Here is an 18411-nt window from a genome sequence, read left to right on the forward strand (position 1 = left end):
GACAAAATCAGCAACAAAAAGCTCAAAAAATGCAGAAAACATGTCACTAAACAGACCGTGAAAAAAAAAAACCACTTGTCTGCAGCCCGAGAGCTGAAGTTGCCCTCGGTGGGGAATCACACCGCTGGCCTCTCAGTGTTTGTGGCTCTGTGCACGTGTGCAAATGTCCACAAAGGCACAGGGCACACTCATTTGGGGTTACAGATCCATTTCAGCGAGTAGGTGATTCCGCAAATAGGGAATCTGCAAATGACGAAGGTCAGCTCTGAATGTATCTCCTGGTTGGAGATGGCATGCAGGGGCCTGAGGGGCTTTTCCTTCTGCAGTGTTTCCCTAAAAACCCATCCACATCTGTTAAAGGGCATCCCAGGGAAAGGCAGGGTTCCCCGCATCATGAGGCTTCAGTTCCAGCCCAAGCTCAACCAACAATAAAACTGTTTATTGTGAATCTCAGTGTCTTCACTTATAAAATACACTTGGACAGGGTGAAAATAACTTTTTTCATTTTCGTTTGTGTTAAATGAGGCACGCGCTTCTGATGCCCATGAATTCGGGCTTCAGAGTGAGGTTCCTCCATAAAACCAGTTTGTTGATTCATGCGATCCTTCACACAGTGTGAATTTCCTACACACACGGAGCCCCTGGGGGGACCCAGATCTCCACAATGTGGAGACCTGCAGGAAGAGTAGAATGTCTCCCGTCCACCCCACCAGGAGTTGCTCCATCACGACCAGGAATTCAACCTTGAAGGGATGGTGGCTCTGAAAGGGGCAACACCAGAAAAACAAGACAAAAATGGTTTTGATGAAGGCAATGATAAATATGAGTAGAGATAGTTGTTTTGAAAAATAAAAACAGAAAACAAAGGAAGGGAAAGTCAGAGGACTGAGTGAGTGAGTCAATAATGCAGAGTGGTGCTTCCAGGACGTCATATAATCTGCTGGAAACCGGCAGTGAGCAGCTGGGCAGTGAAAGCCAAGCAAAGAAACGGAAATCAAATCTTTGTATGTAGATTTTTTTTTCTTTTATTTTTTATTTTCCTCGTCGTGGTTTAGATGATCCTTGCCTACTAATAAGTTACCTATTTTTATTTCTGTATGTATGTACATATTTATTTATTTATTTTAAAGATTTTATTTATTTGAGAGAGAGAGAGCACACAAACGGGAGCGGCAGAGGGAGACGCAGGACCTCAGGATCATGACCTGAGCCGAAGGCAGACCCTTAACCGACGGAGCCACACAGGTGCCCCTAATTACCTTTTTTTTTTTTTTTTAAATGAAAAGCTGTTTGCCCCTGCCACTGCAAACTTCAGGCTTCCAGCCTGCTTCTTTCCACTTTCAAACAAGTTATACTCAAATGGTTGCCTATTTTGTGGCCTAGAAAAAGCATCACTAATCATTCAATGCTAGTTAAGACCAGCAATGTATAACCACGAGGAGGAAACCAGCAACTTGCAGACATTCCTTGGCCTTTCCAGTCATGATGGGAACATCACGTGGTCAGAAGACCCAAGTACTGGGTTGTGAAAATTAAATAGAGCAACACTTTGACAAAGTTTTGTGCGGCAGACTTAGAAGATGCCCACAGTGCTGATGAGAGCAAACAGCAGCGGGTGTTTTGCACCCTTGTAGATTCCCTGACTCCTGGACAGGTGGCTTTGGTCCAGGCAGTCAGGCTCTGTGTGGTCAGAAACGTGAGGTTCTCGAGGTTGCGGCCAGACGGTCCCTCCCCATGTCCTTTGCTGGACTAAGGACTTCCCTCAGTCCTACCCAGTTCGTTCCAAGGCAGGTAATGAACTGCGCAAACAATTATTCGCTGAATGTGAGGGATGTGCCAGACATTCTGCCAGGTGCTCCCACTTAGGCTGTCATGTGAATATGTGACACGTGTGCTTTTCAATTTGGGGAGCTGGTCTGAAATACCCGAACCATCATCTCTCATAAAAGTCGTGTGATTGATGAAGTCTCTAGCACTCATTTCTTTTCCTGTAAGCACTTTCAGGTCTCCTTGTGAGCCCCCTTTTCTGCCCACTGTCAGGAAAGTGGGTGCCACCATTTTTTTCCTGTTAATTTGTTTATATATTTTCTATTTGAGAACAGAAATCTGTGAAGTCACAGGGTGTGCACACACCATTATAATGTGATATCCTTCCTGGAAAAATGTGGCTTTAGATTTTGTCATCTTTCAGATTGCAAAGGAAAACATCTCTAATGGGGAAATAGCAGGCAGAGAGAGAGAGAGAGAGAGGCTCACAGGCAGAGCCCCACCCCTCACATCTTCCCTTCTTGGAAGTTTCCAGCACTGTCTAGTCAGAGGTCTGTTTTCTGCTTCACTTAGGCCACAGGGCACTTCCTTCTCCCAAATGATGCCCAGTTCTGGTGCTCACTGGACCCATGGCAGCAAAACTCACCGCGCTGGCATCTTAGGTCAGACAGGAAGCAGACGTATGCACCTGCAGTGCTCAGCACGTGTCCACATCCACAAGGCAAATGCTGGTAGGATAGCCTGGTTGTTTTGTGGAGGAAGCTCCCATCTCCACAGGCTATCCCCTCCCAGAAAAGGGAGAAAGTAGTGGCAAGTCCAGGATCACGGGGAGAAGGATGAGGGATAGGGAGGTGAGGCAGTCGGTTCTCACTCCCCTGGAAGCAAGCCAGAATGAGGACAGTAAGTCAAAACTTAGGGTTTTTATGTGTAAGCCGTATTGATATATAGTCACTCACCTGAAAGGGAGAAAAGTATTCCTCTAAGTTAGAATTAGAATGAATCTAATCCTAAATTTAATTTAACCTATATTTAGAACACATATTATCAATGCATTCCCTATACCTATTATTCCTTTTCATTATAAAATTTATGTGACACAAATCATGATGGATTTTTATGTTTTCTAGGTTTTTAAACATCTAATATAGCATGTAATCTCTTGTAATGTAGAGAGAATCTATAATAACCAGATTAAAGAGGGTTGACTATCGTTATAATTCAATGAATTAGGTAAAAAGCATTTTTATTAAATTAAAAAAATTTAGTCTCACTTTTTAAATCTGATTCACCAAGAAAGTTATCCCATGTCTTCATTTTCTCTTAACATGGAAAAAAATGCAAGTAATTTTAGTTTCAAAGGCAATGTAAATTTAAGAAAAAAATATGAAAAATAACTTGGTCAAACTGCTGTTTAATAAAGGAATTAGAAAAGTGTCAAGGGCATTAGTGTTTATTGTGAGTAAAATAATGAGAATTGAATTTGGTGTTCCAACTCTTGCCCTTGATGTAGCATTGACCAGATCATGGTGGAAAGTCTTATAGATCACTGCTCACTCAGTAAATACTACTGGGTACCTGCTACAGGCTGGGAAATGTATGTAGAGTTAGGGTACATCCATGAGAAGCAGTGACGGAACCACACAACTTTGTAGGCCTGCATTGGAATCCCCTATCCCAGATTCCCATCTCTCTGGTTGTAGACGACCACCCACTCGCACTCCCTTGGTAATGTCCAATCTCACACTTCAAAGCACTATCCACACAAACTCATCCCATTTCTTATCTCTGGGTGTGTTGCCCTCCCCTGAAATCTGGATTTATATATTCCACTTCTTGGACAGTTAATAGGCATCTCAAACCTAAGCAGATCCCTGATCTTTTATCCCCAACCTGTTCCTCCCACAAACACCTGGGAGCCTGGCTCTAGGGTTTCAGACAGAACATCCTTCCACTCTGTGTTAAAAATACTGTGCCCTTGGGGGGCCCGGGTGGCTCAGTTGGTTAAGCCTCCAACTCCTGATTCCGGCTCAGGTCCTGATCTCAGGGCTGTGAGATCGAGCGCTGTGTGGGGCTCCATGCTCTGCAGGGAGTCTGCTTGAGATTCTCGCTCTCCCTCTGCCCCTCCCTCCACATGTGTGCACTCTTTCTCACTAAAATATATGAATAAATAAAATCTTAAAAAAATACTATGCTCTCAGAATTCACTGATTCCTCCACATCTCCAGCACTGTGATCCCAAGGCTTTGCCTGGATTCTTGTAACAGCCCCCTGAAAGGTTATAAAGCAATTGCTCTTAAACCTTTATACCTAAATCTTAACATGGCAGCCAAAGTGACTTTTTATTTTTTTTATTTTTTATTTTTTTTAAAAGATTTTATTTATTTATTTGACAGAGATAGAGACAGCCAGCGAGAGAGGGAACAAGCAGGGGGAGTGGGAGAGGAAGAAGCAGGCTCATAGCAGAGGAGCCTGATGTGGGGGCTCGATCCCAGAACGCCGGGATCACGCCCTGAGCCGAAGGCAGACGCTTAACCACTGTGCCACCCAGGCGCCCCCAAAGTGACTTTTTAAAAATACCAGATCTTGTCATTCACTGATCACTAAGTCCAATAACTTAGCATCACACCCAAACAAGACCCAGTAATCTTTCCTTAATGGCCCTACATACCCCAGCCCATCACCTCTCTACCTGATCACTCTCTTCACTCACTCCATGCCAGCTCCATGGGCCCCCCCACCCCTCTTGGAGAGGCCATGTGGTGCTGCCTCGGGGCCTTTGCACCTGCTGCCGCTGCCATGGGCTCACTTCCACTCGCCTTTTGGGTCTATGCTCAACTAGCATTTTCTCAGTGGGGTGTCCTACCCAACTCCCTTCATGTCCCATGCCCTTTCCTTGCGCTGTTTGCTTCATAGCATTTACCATGATCTGACATACGTAACACTACACATGGTGATATGCTCTGTCTCTCCCTACGAACAAGTGAACCATATGGCGACAGAGATTTTGGTCTGGTTTTTTTACTGCTGCATCTCCAATGACTGGCACATCATAAACTCGTGATAATTATTTATTGAATTAGGGGACAATAAATGCATTGAAAAAATAATTGGTATAGTTATGTATTATCTTCACATAATGTATGTGTGTGTGTGTGTGACAGAGAGACAGAAATAGAAGAAGACACAGGAAGGCTTAGACTTGCACATGATTCCATCCTACTGTGCACTGTAAGAATCAACTATAGAAGACTGTTTCATTGTATATACCCGAGGAAAGTAGTATGAGTAGCAGGTGGTGAGGAACAAAGCCAGGGTGGCAGGAAAGGGCACACATTTAAGTGCATTGATGTTTACATTTCTGTACCATTTTTCTCTATTTTCCTCATTTGAAATAACCTCTAGATGTGTAGATAAGGTGACGTTAGAGTCAATGTCTTTCCAGTGAGTTGATGCACAATCACAGTTCTCTGTACATGTGCCCTAACCTGCTACAATTGAAGCTGGAATATGATTATGTGCGGTAGCTGAGCTCACTGAAGAACAGAAAGTGGAATGTGAGCTGCCCCTAGACTTAGGGACAACTGACTCTCATGGGACTGATGTGAAGCGTTTGAGAAATACTGCTTTGAATATAATGTTCTTTAAGCTTAAGTTTTCTGTGCAGTTGCTTAAACATATAATTTCTTAGTAAAGACTAGGACCTACTATATACCTGAAGCCATATTATTATTACCTTGCCCATTTAACTATATTTACATGAATCAAAACTCTGAAGAATGGTCTATAAGACCTGTGATTTAGTCACTGCTTTACAATTCTTTACTTAACCATAAATTATTTTAAACAAAGAGTTCAGATGATAACAGGCATCCTACCAGATATTGATCCAGTGTTAATCACATTTTGTCATACTTGCTTCAGATTCTTCTAAGGAGATAATATCATACAGTTAAACCTGAGCCCATTCTCTCCACTTGCCCTGCTGCCCCTTCCCAGGTGCAAGAGGCTCACGTGGGCGTGTACCCCCTCCCTGATTTCATATCTTTCCTACTTCTAAACAGATCATGAAGAATCTGTAGCATGAGCAGTGAAGTCCTTACATACATGGGACCGTTCTCTGCATTTCTTTCTGTACATTTTTCTAAATAAGCAATGTTTTTAATCCACTCTGCTAATCTCTGCCTTTTAATTAGCATATAGAGACCATTTACATTTAAGGTAATTATTGATATGTTAGCAATGGATTTGCCATTTTGTTTGTTTCCCCTATTTCTCATTTTTCTATTTCTCTTTTCATACCTTCCTGTGAGTTAGATGACACTTTTGAAGATTTCTTCTCAATTATCCACAGTATAGTTGAGTATATTACTTCCCATAGTTTCCATGGAGGTGGTTCTGAGTATTATGACGTACGCACAAAACTTGTCACAGTCAGAGTGCCCACGTCTTCCTGCTGGGAGTGGAGTGTAGGGGGTCTCACTGACCTTCAAGCCCCTCACTCTCCCCATCTTTTAAATTGACCTGTTGTATTTCTTCTATGTGCACTGAGCTCCACATCACATGCTACTATAGTTTTTGCTTTCTCCAACAAATAGGATTTTTAAAAACTGCTGAGGAGTGAGCTGGTCCATTCTGCGCCCCTGTGTCTGCTCACACTTATGCACTTTGTCCCTTTTCGGAATTACAAGCGCATCTTCTGTTATCAATCCCTTTCTGCTTAGAAACCTTCCTCCAGCCATTCTTTAAGGATGGATTTGGCTTTCCTTTGTCTGTCTGTGCCTTTACTTCCCCTTGTTTCTTAGAGTAAGTTTTCTGTGGGCAGAGAATTTGCAGTGGGTGGCTGCCTTTCAGCACTTGGAAATTTGCCCATTCCTTCTGGCTTCCGTGGCTTGAGAGGAGAGATCTGCTCTCATGGCAAGTGGTGTCCACCTCTGAGTAATGTGTCATTTCTCTCTGTTCACTTCCAAGGTGTTCTTTTGTCTTGGGCTCCGAGGGTGTAAATGTTAGCCCTTCTACTGTTTTCCCATGGGGCTTCAGCTCTGTTCCTTGTTTCTATTTCTGTCTCTTGTCTGGATGGGTTGAATTCTATTGATGTGTCCTCGAGTTCTCTGATTCTATCCTCTGTCATCTCTGCTCTGTTACTGAGCTCATTCAGGGAGGGTGCTGTTTTTTTCGGAGGGGGCTTGGTAATTACATTTTTCATTTATATATGTTCCACTTTTTTTTCATTCTAATATCTGTCTCTTTGCTGAAACTTTGGATCAGCATTTTGGATATTATATTAAGAGACCGAATCCTATTTCATGTTTTGTTTTGTGAGCAAGCAGTTCCCCTGTTGAGGTGCTTGTGGCATAAGGGCCGAGTGTGTGGGTATGTTCACCTTCCCACTGGACCCCTGACCCGAGCGGGGGTGATGGGAGAATGCAGAGTGTGGATGTCCCTGCCCCCACCACTTCCTTCCTGTCACTGCAGCAGGTGCATGTGCAGGGTCAGGCTGATGTAGCGGGCCAACAGGGACTTGGAGTCTGATGCCCACTTTCCTGGGTGGGGCATTGGTTGGCATAGCAGCTTCCCACCTGGCCCTGCTGAAACCATGGCAGGGGCTGGCTCTGTTCTTCCTTTGACTGGAGCAGCCCAGGCATTGCTAAACAAGCTTTATTGTTAGGCCACCCCCTTCCAGTGCACTTGGCTGGGTGACCAGGCTTTCCTTGGTGCTGTATTAGTCTGTGCATTTTGGCGATTCCAGGCTAGAGGACCCACAGTGCCCTGTGTGTGGCCTAAGGGTAGGGGGAAGAGAACCCAGGGATCTCACAGCCCTTTCCTTCATTCCTTGGGTCTGGAGGTCCCAGGACAGTGCACTTTCTTTGTCCTGCTTTTCAGTCCCCTGTGCTTGTTTGCTGTGTGTTAGCTGTAAGGGGGGAGCCTGGGGGCTGCTCTATCTGGATGGAACTGTCAACGACGTTTCCTGAGATTGGTGTGCACTCTCACACATGCAGGCTTGGTTCCTTCAGTTTAATAATTAGTGGCAGTCTGTTCTATAGACACAGGGTTTGCTTGTTTGTTTTTTGGTCTTTTTCCTGTTCATAGATGTTTGCTTCCCTTCCCCCCAATTATTTCCTTTCATGAACAAGGATAGAATGCACATGCTAGTAATAGGTGTCCTAAATGCACACCAAGACCTTCTTGGGAGTGAGCCTGAGAGTAAAATTATTGATGTGTAATTTCCCCTTTATCTTTGTCCATCTCTTTACTTGGTGGTTTTGTGACTGCCTCTCTCAGTCCCTACGGCCCCAAATCAGAGGAAGGTTTATAGCGATGCCCTAATTCCTGTTCTGGGGGGTATCAGGGATCATATGTATCCAGCCACTGAGCCAGGGGGAAGCTTAGCCCCGATTCTGACTCACAGGCAATGCCAAATCCCTCTGGTTCCCTGCACACATAAGGAAGCCATGACAACTTTTCAAAACTCACTCAGTCACCAGAAGGGACCATCACCACCCAAGTCCTTGGTGTAAAGCACTGAGCCTGCGAAGCCCCCACGTGTGACCACACTTTACACAAACTGAGCTCCCAGCTGCCTTTGCTTAGAGACCAGCAAGATGGTACTTTGGACCTTAATTAAAGTTTGTATCTTTCTTGCTTGCTTATGGTCCACAGACATGTGTACTTTGCCTAAAACTAGCTATGTTTTTTATATTTTCTCCATTTATGTTTTATCTATTGTTGCTGGGTTAGAAGCACAGGATGGGTTTGGGAGAGGAGACTCAAAGCCTGAAGTTACAGAGCTCTCCTTCCCCATAATATCTTCCCTATCCCTCTTGTGCGTGATTCTCCCCTTTGCTCATGGCGTGTTCACAACTGTGCCTACTGGTCAGTTCTTGACTGTGCAAACTTGCATACCCTGTGGTCCTCACACATATGGTCCCCTCAGTCTCCATCTAAATATTCAGTCAAAGATCTTCTTTGAACACCGGTCTGAATTAGGTACCTACCTATTACATTCAATGTAATGTCCTTGTTTCTTTCACATTCCCTGTGATGACTTGCATTATTTGATCTTTACTTGTTGCTGTTTAAGTGTCTCACCCACAATGACAGGAGCTTCGTGATGGCAAGGACGTGCCTCTCTAGAGTCTTGTGTGGGCCTGGCATATAATATGCACACAATAGATATTTGCTGCACATAACGCTGAGTGGGCTACAATGGGCCATCACAAATCCATCACAATAATTTGTCTTTAATCATCATTACTATTAATTCTGATTGAAATGTGCTCCACATACAATGTTATTTTTAAATTTGTTCATGTGCAAAGTAAAGGCAGAAACACTAAGAATTAGTGCCCCAAACCTAAATACTTGAGATTGTGAAGACAAGAAACATTATATAAACAGTTCCTATTCCTTTCCTGTTTTATGTCAATGCCATCAATATTCTCTTTCTCTCCCTTTTCCTTCTACTAAAAAAAAAAAAAAAAACCATTCTAAAGCTCTTTCAGTTGTTTGTACTCGATTGTGACAAAGACATAAAAGAACTTCTCCCTGTCGAGCAGGGGCCAGTGCTGCATCTTGGACCACGTGGGGGACAGGATGCACAGGCGGGAATACGCATGTTCCTAGAAGGGATGACTCTGGTTCATGCACCTGGTGAACACGTTTGCCACATCTCATGGCTCCCACCTGTGCAACCTCACTGCAGACAGGGAAAAGGGGTGGGACAAAGGGACACGGAGGCCACCAAAATGACTATTTCACTGTTTTCTTTAGGACTAGCCAGGGTGGTAATTAAAGAAAAAAAAGGCTTGCTCTTTTAAGACTTAATGATGACCCTATTAGGTTATTAACAATGCCACCATAGAACAGTAAAAATTGTATGATGTCGTCATCCAACTAGAGTGCTCTCCTCTAACCCCTTATAATTTCTAGGAGCTTTATTTCCATCCAAAGTAAGCACAGGATAATTTAACAATGATTACTGACATCCTATTCATTTACTTGCCTTTAAAATACATGCATATCATCTTGAAAGATGAAGTTCCCTTAAACACACTGTATTTGGTGAAGTCGCGACTTCATTTTGTGTATTGTCAGGGACGTGCTGTGAGACAAAGGCCCACCAGTGCCCCTCAAAGTGATGGCTCTGAGCCCGGGGAGTTCAGAGGACAGGCACCACCCAGCCCTACTCCATCCATAACGCTTCCTCTCCCGACCAGGCTCCGCAGCCCTGACATCACTCACAGAGACAGCCATGGCGCCGCTGGCTTTCCCGTGGGCTCCACGGTGAGGAGCACCATTATACAGGGTATTACGGAATTCACCGGGTGGTTAGCTCAGAAAACCCAAGGCACAAATGCACAGCCAACTGTCTCCTGAGTGCTTGCCTTTGAACTTTAAGAACATGAGAAATGGTATTGAAGCTGAATCTGCAAATACAAATGGAGAGTGAAATTGGTTCTCCAGAATCCAAATAGCACTCTCTTCTTGCCTGCGAAGAACTAGTGGCAATGGAACCATTCCTGCCTAGTAACCGTGAGATAAAGTCCCAGCTCCGTAGCCAAGCATTCGACGATCCGACCTGCCTTTCCTTCATGTAATCATTTCTGTAGACTAAGACTGACCTGTCTGGTTTAGCAAGGCAGGCTGAGAGAAGTCTCCACCCGCCCCACCTTTACTAAGCGATGCCCATAGCCTGTAATAACAAGAGCCACTCTCCTGACTGTCAAAATCCCCCTCAATGCTCAAGGTAGAGCCCAAGTGCTCTCCTCCAAGTGGCCTTCCGGGACTCCCACAGCACGTGCTCGTCTCCCGGTCCCCGCGTGGACAGCTCCGCAGGTCTGCACCACAAGGTGACCGCAAACACGCGTGCTGACGTGTACCAATGGTTCAGCAGGAAGAGCCCCAGACTAAGATCGGCGATTCCTGTTCTGGGACCTCTCGCTTATCATCACCAATATGTGGTTGTTTCCCTCCTGGGCACACGGACCCAACCCTCCACGATCAGCTAGAGCCACAGGACTAATTCGCGGAGGTGAAAATGCCCCACTCTCAGCTCCATGCACATGTAGCCCTATGGCTTCCTGCCCCCCAGCAGTGGCGGCCTGGAAGCCACACACTGAGAGGACAGAGCAGCAAGGTGAAACTGGCAGTCTCCGAGTCATCGTGTGGCTCACAGACCACTCGGAAAGGGCTAAAAACCTCCGTCAGGCTAAACTACTTTTCTAGCAATAATTCGCCACTGGGGTAAAGCCTCAGGCTCTGGTCCCGCATCAGCCCCTAACTAGACCCCTGGACCAGCCTCTGATGGAGAAGTCCCAAACCCCCGTGGGAGGGAAGCACGTTTCCCTCCTGCACAGCAGTTCCTGTGCACCCACAGAGTTTCCGTCTCTCCTCTCCCAGGAAAGAGCACACAGATCGCTCTCAGCCCCAGCATTACCATCACGGGCACCCTGTGGGCTTGGAAATACGGGTCTTCACCATGAGAAGGACAGGATTTCGAGTGGCGTCATCACTTCTGGAATGTTTGCTCCATGTCACGAATGTGCTTCGTGTCACCGCGTGGTACACTTTCAGATTCTGAAATGGTCAGTTGTGTTCTATGTGAGGTGACTGATACGCTACGTTGCTTGACAACAATCTTTTCTCTGAAGGAGTTCAGTTCTATTGGTGCTTTTGATTTGCTTAGTCAGCCCCTTCCTTGCAAAGAACCCAAAAGCAAACCAGCCCGGGTTTTGCCAAATTAGTGAGATTCCATCTAATGAGGCTTTAGAATGTAATTCGAAAATCATTAACTGGACTAGGCATCCAGCCAGATTCCACCAATATCGAAAGAAAGGACCTCACGGACTTTTTAAAAATGAAATAATTCATTTGTTTTCCTGAAAAGTTTTCAGGATGTACAGAAGCTTTATGACTCCACACAGAACTATTTCATTTCTTCCACTGAGTATAGCAGCAATTACTTTAAGGTAAGCAGACTCTTTAAGTCTGAAGTCATATTTGACCTACATGTATTGACCATCAATGTCATACCTTGATATAAATTTCTGGGGAATTACCATATTGGAGTCAATAGAACCATCGTCCTGAGCACGTGGGTCGTGCTGAGGAACTGGGTATGTACCTGGGTTTTCAGAAAGAGGGGGCACGGGGAGATTGCCAGAATGGATGCTCCCAACGGGAGGAACAGCATGATGCCTGAAGCACACAGCCAGGGAAAGGGAAGGTGTGAGGGGCCTTCGGGAAGACTATCTGGGTTGGCATACGTAAGGGGCACAGAAAGACGGCAGATGAAGAAAAATTAGCACAAAAAAAATCGGCACTGCTCAATGTCACTTTGCTGAATTCACCCGGCCTGGTTTCAACATCTCATTAAAACAGTAAAACCTGAGAATGGACTTTGTCATATGAATATTTTACAGAATTTTACAAATAATAATTTGGTGCACTGAATTAACTCTACGCAATTAAAAAGGCACCCACAGATTTTCAGGAGCCACATAATCAGACCGTTACAACTGACTTATGACTGGGGTTTTATTTGTCAAGGAAAAAAGGCAGTAAGGAGGTATTCACTTAATCACAGCTGCATGGTTTCTTTAAGGTGGGAAAATGGAACAGGTCACCATTTTCCAAAATTTCCCATCACAGCCCCTGTAAAATTGTCAGGGCAATTCCACAGCCTCACTGTAGAGTAGGTGAAGCAGGGCCATCCCCTTGCCGGAGCCAACACAGACCGATTCCCTTTACGGAGCGTTCACAGCAGCTTCTAAACACATTCTGAACACGGCCGTGCATAGGTGAGCACACTTCTCCCCACGCAGACCCCGGACCCTAGCACACGCACGGCGGGGACCTTCCTCCGCAGCCCTGTGTGCCTGGGATCGGCTGCTGGCTTTGCCAGGATTTGTCAATGCTGATGCAAGGCAGCTGCCAATTCAAATTGTTTTTGTTCTTAATCAGTTGTTTGGAATGATTTGGAATGATCCCTTTCACACACAGAGCATGAGTCCATCGTACTTAAGTGACCAATAGCTGTCTGAAACCCTCTCCTCCTCCTGGCTGCCCATCGACTGACAGCTGAACTGCTTGCTCTTGTGCCTCACGGGCAACATGAGTGCGTGGGGCGGCACTCCCTCGGAGGCCTCGTCTACATGCAACCGTCATGACTTTATAGTATGGTAAAGCTGAACTAAGGCCGTGGTTGTTAGGTCGTACCTCTTGATGAGTCTTGGCTCGAGGTTCGCCATAGAAATAGACCCTAAATGCAGGCTTATTTTTTTTTAAAGATTTTTTTTTATTTATGTGACAGAGAGACAGCCAGCGAGAGAGGGAACACAGCAGGGGGAGTGGGAGAGGAAGAAGCAGGCTCCCAGCGGAAGAGCCCGATGTGGGACTCGATCCTGAAACGCCAGGATCACACCCTGAGCTGAAGGCAGACGCCTAATGACTGCGCTACCCAGGCGCCTCTAAATGCAGGCTTATTGTACACGACTAGTCATGCCAGAAGATGATGCTAGGAACACCATGAGGACGTGACAGCCTCATTCCTCAAGAAACAGACCCCACGTTGGTGATACACATGAGAGGAAAACACCCATGGGAGGGAAAAGGGCAGAAGACGCTCTGGCAGCTACAAGACCACCATGAAAGTCTGAGCCCAGTGAAGGAGTGAAGGAGAGAAGCTTGGGGGTCTTTGGGGTCTAAGGCATCCTTCAGGGAGTCTTTGACTGAAGGCTGACCATCAGTGAGGCCCTGCGTCTCCAAGAGCAGGCCTTGGTCACCACCCCTGGGGCAGTCCTTACTGGCTGGGAGGGGGCGCGGGGGGGCGTGAATGGCCACACAAGTGCCTGGTTGGGTTCCAAAGCCTGGCTCAGGGACCTGTCAGGGTTGCTCCTGCAGCTGGAGGTCAGCCAGGGCTTTCTCATGGCTATGGCATGAGATATGGAAGAGAAGGATGCACTCAGTCTGGTTGCCAGCGTGGGCATGGGGAACTCAGAGAGGGCAGAACATGCACCTCGAAGTTCTCTTACCCCAGGCTGAAGGTCGGGCTATTGACCTGCAAGTCCCATTGGTCAGCCATTTAGGATTGCAGCAGGGGCATGAGTTCCAAGGCACATCCAGACAGCCACACACCCAGAGTGCAGCCCACACAGGTGCGTGCAGGTAGAAGGTAGGGCCAGAAATGGCCAACAAGATACGAGCGGGGCACCAACAGAGCCTGCTGACATTGCTACATAGACGTGGCCATGGGGATCTACCTGGCCTCACTCCGGATCCCTGCCTGCAGCATCGAGGCCACTTAGAAGGACCTTCTAAAGACAGAGCATAGTCAGGATTTGCTCTGCATGGCAGTTTTAACAAAGTGAAAATACTGTGCCCTTCACATACCCTGAGCTGCGGACTTTTTCAACAAGATACAGACCCCTTGGGATAACCCCTCTCTTTGCAGCCAAGGAGTTGCATTTATTCTGATCAGTACCCGCCCCAGGGTTTTAAAAGCCCCGTTTCCCCTTTCTTTATGACGTGCATTGAGAAGAATTTTACAAGGCTATCAGTGGGAAGACCCCATACAGTTGGAGGGAGAAAAGAAAGTACAGGACAGGTAAGGCGCAGATAGGAGCGGAGCCAGCATCACAGGAAGCCTAGGGAGCCGGGAGGGCCAGTGTGGGACAGACTCTGGGCACGGGTCACGGGTACGATGGCAGAAGTCTCCCACTGAAGAACAGATTCTGGACAGCAGGGTGTTTACAACAGCTTCTAATTGGTAGGCATTATTTGCCAAAAGCAATCTTGGACTGTTTCACAGTTAGCCTAGGATTACATAATCAACCGGTTTTTAATAGATGGCTTATGGCGCCAAAGCAATCACAGGACAAGTTTGGTGGGATGGACCTACAAGGAACACACGATGTACCTGCAAATGTACGAATATCAGACATGGTTCCTCGGAGCACAGAACTTCCAAACTATGTGCCTAGAGTGCCTGGAAATTTTCTCATGACATTATTGAATTTAGGAGTATTCCAGAACTGCTGTAGATGCCAGAGAAACAATTACGTTCTTAGTATGAGTGTCCTGCAGAAACAGCAGCTCCACAGAATGCCCACTGATAGTTCAGTAGGTGTCAATAAATACTAATGATGTTAAAACTCTATTAATCCTGGAAACGGTGGCTGTTCACCATAGGCAAAGCTTCATCACCCTGAATGTGTTTCTCTCAGTCCTGCTTCCAGACAGATGAGAAAGAATGATCTACAGTAAAGTTCACTTCGCTCTTGCCTCAGATCCAGTGCAGAAGGCGAGACGGCCAGCATGTCAGTCACACGTTAAAAACGTCCCTGGCTTTTGCCCCTGCCGCCCTCTGCTATAAAGTCTGGATTTGCATCCCACGTGGTTAAACTAAAGCTACCTCGCTTTTCTGAAAGAGATTATGATAGGTACGAATTTTAGTCCATAGAAATACAAGACATAAAATATAACTTTTTTGCTGTCAATCTGTAGCCTTCTTAGAAGGGTGGGAAGCGCAGACAGCTGAAAGACCGTGTGACGTCAGTAAACTTTCAATCCTACTATCAGAAATGAGGAATCACCATTGTAATCTGAGGGACCAATTCACAGCATCGGTGGCCCAGCAGTGACATTCCAGCTTATTCTTTGGAACAAGTTAGCAGAAACCTGAGTGTTATTCCCAGATATTCCTTCCTCCCTTAGGTATCAAGTATCAGCACTGGTGTGTTTTTACATTCCTAATTGAAGTTGTAGAAAGGGCAAAATATACAACTGTTAAGCAAAGAAACAGCAGCTGAATGAAGTCTATAATGGGCCCCGAGTTTAGCTTTGCAAAACCTACATTGTATTCAATTTGCTGATTTCCTCATTCCTCGTAGGAAGGAAGTTGGGAATCATGGCTGAATTGTTCAGCTTTTTACTTTTGAGAACTCCCCTATCACACTACTCTGGGCAGTCGGTGTTTGCTTTGACTTGAGGGCCATTAGAAGACAGGAAGATGCTTGGGGGACCAGGAAGGCAGCAACGACTCACTGAGTAGCAAGTACACAGCCTGCTGGTGTCCAGAGAGAAGGGAGCTGGGGGGAGGTGGGGGGAGGGAAGAATCAGGAAGCTTCTGCTCATCTTCCTCTTACTTGCTTCTTGGAGCCTGACAGAGTGAGATCTATTGCACGGTATTGCTCTTCCAGGACTGAAAGATGGAGCGCTGATAAACACTGCCAGGTCTGTAAGCTCCAAATTCTGGTATCAAAAAAGTATGACATATTGGTAAAGCTGGCCACATCACATTGCATTACCTACCCCTGATCTTAATCATTAAAAAGTAGTGATGTGGGTGATAGCAGACTGCTTCTGGAATGGCTCCCAACGATCCCATTGGAAGTGCGATGTTTATTACAAAATGGCAGGAGGCTTTGCAACAGTGCAGGCTGCAGTTATGCCCAAACAGAAGAGCTTTCCTAATGTTACCTAATAAGCTCGGCTATTTAGCTAAAGGGATTTCTGAGCCGTGTGGAAGGTACCGGGGTTTTCTTGCTACTCAGTATAATATGAGAGAAGAGAGATAAATTGAGGGAGTAATTATTAAAGAAGAAGGAAACCGGAAAACCAGGATGAAAGAGAAACAGACTTCTGGTTTGAACTGCAACACGTAGAAGCCATCATTCCCAGCCTCACAGCAAGAAACACCTGAACACTCTGAAAATCAGTGACGTTTCCTGGAACCGGAAGAGAGCTGAGGTCCCAGCACACAGCTCCCCGGGAATCTGCAGAGAAGGGGGGATCTGCTTACCCTGAGCAGAAGCCCTGGAGACACAAACAGGGAGGGACACGTCAGTGGTAACGCTGATGAACAGCGTGGCACTAGGACAAGAAGCTCCTTGGGCCATACTCTCAGGACGCCCACACTTGAGGATTCTACTACCAGAAAAGATGGAGTTGACAACAGTGTCTGAGTTAATAAGACCTGTTCCCGATGTTCCAGGCTGTCGACGACGCCTGTCATCTGGTGAATGCCCGCTCCCATGCTATGCGCCTTCTACACATCAGTACTTTGGGGTCTCAGGGTCTTTACCTGGAGTTTGGCACTGTGATGCCTACCTCAGAGCTTTCAAATACATACGGAATCTTCCTACAGAAGTATGCTAGGGAGTGCAAAGCTGAGATTTAGGCAACATCTGCCTTCACTGCCAGGCTATGTTCACGGCCGCACACACGGACCCCCAAATGTGCCTTCACATTCCCAGAACAGAAATGTCCTGAGTTGCTCTTGAATGTCTTCTGGAGGCAAAAATCGTGAAAGAGGATAATGCACTTTACAAAATGGACATTATTCCTATTTGGATTTTGGGGTACCGAAGAAACAGGCAACATCAGCAAATGCCTGAGAGGGAAACATTTTTCTTCTGAAAGGGGGGACCCACATGGGAGGGTCTTCTGTTATGAACCCAACATGACCGGGGGAGTAAGGCTCTCGCAGGGGACCCCCAACTCATACCCTCACTTAGTTGATGAAACTGAGGTTGTGGGGCAGACAAACAAACTGAATTATGTGACTTAATTTTCCATCCAGAATATTCAAACTGAAATAGGTCTCTCTGGATAAATCCAGGAAAAAACAACAACAACAAGATTTGGCTAAATAATATAGTTGTGTTCTAATGTGCTCCCTGGTCCACTCTTCAGACTTGAAATTCTAAAATGTTGCAATGCGGTCTTCATGGAGCAGTTGCTCTTTCTCGGTTTGTTTTTCTTAGTTCCCAAGGGTCAGTTTTCCACCTCTATCCCAGTGCTGCCTAATTAGATCATGACTTCACAGGCGCCAAAGGAAAAGAGGGAGAGACAGAAGGAAACAGAGACAGAGAGAGGACCAAGCAGCAGCCCTGGCGCGGAAGGCGTGAACGCCCAGTGACGCCCTCCCCCGACCCGGCCCAGGTCCAGCGGTCCCGGCGGCGCACGCAGCGCCGGCCCAGGGAGCCGCCGGAGCCCGTGGGGACCGAGCCAGGCAGCCTGGTGCCGCCGCTCCGCTCTCAGCCTCCGCCTGAGCGGTGGCGCCTGGCAGAGCCTCGCGTGCCACCTCCCGACCATCCCGGGAAGACTTGGCGACGGGAGCGGGCGCAAGAGCGCGGGCGGGAGCGGGCGCCGGCCCTCCGAGGTGTCGGCTGCGCTCTGAGGCCGGCTGCAGCCGGAGCGACAGCGGGCGCGCAGACGGCGTGCGGGCCGCGCGGGCGCCAACCCGAGTTGCCCGCCGCCGACGCTCCGCCGGGGGGGCGTCAGGGCGCGCAGCGGCCACGCTTCCGCGGTCCCACCCGCAGGACACGTACCTCCACGTACCTCCGCACCCCTTCTCTGAGCGCCTGTGGGTCTGCTCGGCCTCCTCGTCCTGAGTCCTGGACTGCTGCCCCGGGAAAGCTGCACCGTGCAGAGCGCCCCGCAGCCGCTGGCGCCGGCCCCGGCTCCCTCCGGGGTCCCAGCAGCTGCTTCTCCTGTGCGGCTCGGGGCCGAGGGTGTCGGCGTCCCGCGCGCCGCAGCTCCTCGGACACCTGCGGCCAGAGGACTCGCCGCCAGCGCCCGACGCGGCTGGAGGGCAGGACCCCCTCGCCTCGCGAAGACGCGCTCTGTGCTGCCCGCCGCGCCAAG

The sequence above is a fragment of the Ailuropoda melanoleuca genome, chromosome 1 (genome assembly GCF_002007445.2).
Source record: "Ailuropoda melanoleuca isolate Jingjing chromosome 1, ASM200744v2, whole genome shotgun sequence".
Lineage (NCBI taxonomy): Eukaryota > Metazoa > Chordata > Mammalia > Carnivora > Ursidae > Ailuropoda > Ailuropoda melanoleuca.